The sequence below is a fragment of the Bos mutus genome, chromosome 22, assembly GCF_027580195.1.
Source record: "Bos mutus isolate GX-2022 chromosome 22, NWIPB_WYAK_1.1, whole genome shotgun sequence".
In the NCBI taxonomy this organism is placed as follows: Eukaryota; Metazoa; Chordata; class Mammalia; order Artiodactyla; family Bovidae; genus Bos; species Bos mutus.
In genome coordinates, this window is record NC_091638.1 from 8539280 (window position 1) to 8542414 (window position 3135).

At 42.3% G+C, this 3135-nt stretch overlaps 1 non-coding gene across 1 annotated transcript; it reads right to left on the bottom strand.

Annotated features, from left to right (window-relative positions):
* Positions 1–1537: 1537 nt before the first annotated feature.
* TRNAE-CUC (transfer RNA glutamic acid (anticodon CUC)) lies at positions 1538–1610 on the bottom strand. Its single transcript has one exon. It is a non-coding gene; the product is annotated as a tRNA-Glu (tRNA).
* Between the last annotated feature and the right edge of the window lie 1525 nt (positions 1611–3135).

Below are 3135 nucleotides of genomic sequence, written 5' to 3' on the forward strand. Positions count from 1 at the left end.
ACTGTATTATTTCTAAGCTTGGTTTCCCAGGTCTTGTTTTTGTGTCTGCATGATTTAGTGGCCAGCAAGTGATTCTTCAGAGACTGTGTTTATACACTTTTAGCCAGACAGGTTTCTACCTGCTGCTGATGGATCTGTGTGCTGTTTTAAGGATGCTCTGGCTTTTGTTCTTCATAAGCCCCTCTCTGGTCCCACCCCCACCCCACCATGTCCACCAACTCCAGGTCAGCCAGAGATAGGTGGAATGTACCTCTGTGTGTGCTCACTTCTTGCATTTCCCTATTAAATTTCTGGCTAGTCCGCTAGGCTGATGTTTGCACCAAATAGAATCGCCACCTTGAAGACTGTTGAAATGTCTGACCTTCCTTGTGTGGTCACCACTGAGATTGTTGCCTGTCATCCACTGAGCACCAGGTTTTCACCTTTAGCTCCAAACTAAACCATCCCTTTCTGGCAGTGAAGCTGCTGGTCATCCAGTCTGTTGCGCCTGTTAGAACTAACTATGCTAACTGATCTGAGAGGGTGCGGGAGCTTGATGGGATCAGCCCTGGGAAAATACACTGTAGATTCCAACTGTTCTCCAAAAGCACAGGTTTTTGACGCATCAGTCTGTTGTTTGCTTTCGGTTGCTGTCCAGGGTCTTGAAATAGCTGTTACTAGCATTCTGTATTTTAGTTGCTTTCAGGGAGAGGCTTTGGTGACCTCCTCTCATGCCAGAGGTCTACCTTACCTCAATTATTTTTGTATCCTGGGAAACTATTTTCTTATTTGTTGCACAAAGAGTTCTCGGTGTATAATAATTGACCTCTGATATTTAAAATGTGATTTTCCTTGAAGGTCAATTTCAGGCAAACTCCTTAGGAGGAGACTTTGCCTTCAGAGAAAAAATAGTAGTGGGCCCTCTTTTAAAAAACCTTGACTCAACCAATTCACTACATCAATCCATAATTTAATTAAATATTATGTAAACCAATGAACATTGAGTATGAAAAGAGAGCTATTTCTATGAAAACAAAATTGCATGCTTTGAAAAGACTCAATAAATGTGAGTTGATAAAAAATTGCTATTGAATTGGGTGTGGGTGAGACAACTATAAATGACTGCAGAGATACAAAACAATTTGGAAGGATTGTGTGTTCAGATTACCTCATAATTGTCCTTAAAATTTTACTTTGCTTGAAAGTAATGGAAACTGGAAATTGTAGATGTGAATTATGAATGTGGCTTTTGAAGAAATTGATGGAGAACTTTTATCAGTGTTCTAATATTCAAATAAAACATCTTGGCTCCACATTAAAAGTTAGCAGGAAAAAAGCATGTTTATATTTTAAGTTACAATGAGCTATTTAGGGTGTTTGTATCACTTCTTAAAAAGCAATTCCCTGCTTTAGCTCAGTTTTTTTTTTTTTTTTTAAATATTTATTTATTTGGCTGTGCTGGGTCTTAGTTGCAGCATCAGGATATTTGATCTTTGTTGTGGGCTAAGGGATCTTTCACTGTGACTTGTGAACTTTGGTTGCGGCATGTGAGATCTAGTTCCCTGACCAGGGATCGAACCTGGGCCCCCTGCATTGAGAGTGTGGAGTCTTAACCACTGGACCATCAGGGAAGTCCCTAGCTAAGTTTTTGATTGACTGAATTACTACCAGTACCAGTCAGAAAGGTAATTTCTCTATGCTTCTATTACTCAGTTAAGACCTTAACTGAAGGCTTAGTAAAGCTCGCTGCCAACTGCCTGCCTCAGATCCTCCCCAAGACCCTGCTGTTGACCTTTTGAGTTAGATCAAGGCTCACCACTTCGTCTCCCACTCCACAATGGAGGGAGATAAGTAGACTAGGCTGGGGATCCTGAGGAGTCTAGAGTCACTGTGTTAAGCCAGGGAAACTTTATAGAGGGGAGCAAAGAACTTCACAATCTTTCAGCTGTTTGGAAACTCTTGGTGCTTCCCTGTTGACTGAAACTGCTCCTGGTCCCATCCTGGGAGGACCCAGGAGTGAGCAGCTTGATACCTTGGGGACAAATATTATCATTCCCTTGACTCTCAAGGGTCAGATGTGAGCATTCTGATGACTGAATTCTGATGCATATAATGGGGGACAGAAATACTCCTATCTGTCCACTGTTGTATGCAGCAGAATTTATGCATCCCGTGTCCCATTTCCTTGTGCTAAATTGTTTCCATCATGTCTGACTCTTTGTGACCCTATGGACTGTAGCCCGCCGGGCTCCTCTGTCCATGGGATTCTCCAGGCAAGAATACTGGGGTGGGTTGCGATGCCCTCCTCCAGGGGATCTTCCTGACTGAGGGATCGAACCTGTGTCTCTTACAGTCCCCTGCATTGGCAGGCTGGTTCTTTACCACTAGCACCACTCGGGAAGCTAATCTGAAAACGGATTCCCACTGAGAAGTTAGAGAAGATTGCCCTAACTTCTGACTTCTTGAATAGACCTTTTGAAGACAGAAAGGGATTACACAAATGCGGGGTTTTAGGCACGTATATTAGTTGATAGGGGAGAACATTTTAGTTGGCAAGACTTTCACTGCTACTCAAACAGTATTACAGAGGAAGTTGCTCAGTCTTTCTAGACTCCCGACTAAGGCAGCTAACTGTCCTGGCCACCACAAAAAGAATGAAGCTCAGAGAAAGTGGGTAAGATTGCAATACTTTTGAAAATCTGCTTATTTTGATAATGGATTGAGAGATCACAGGAAACTTTTTTATGTTTTGTTGAAAGCATTGTGCTTGTTGAAACCTATACTTACACATCCATTAAAAAAAAAAAAAAAGAGTGGCTGAGGAGAATTTGAAAGTTCCTTGCCTTATTGAAAGTTTTGTAGTTTAGCTGGAATAAGCTTGGTGCTTCTTATTAGCTCCTTGAGTCTGAATCTGGACCTTGATGCTCACACTTGCATCCACAGCAGGGAAACTGATGAAGATTCAAATGAACAAGTGACCTTGGGAGGACAATGGGATCCCTCTCCCTTCTGAGGCACTGGGCTCAGGAGAAAAATCTTAATAAGAGTGCTGAGATCCTGAAGGGTGTATGGATAAGAGGGTCACAGATCAAGAGGCTTGAAGTTTTCTGTCGAGAATCAGAGCAGGGCCTTTCTGTTTCGTGGGGAGAGAGGAAA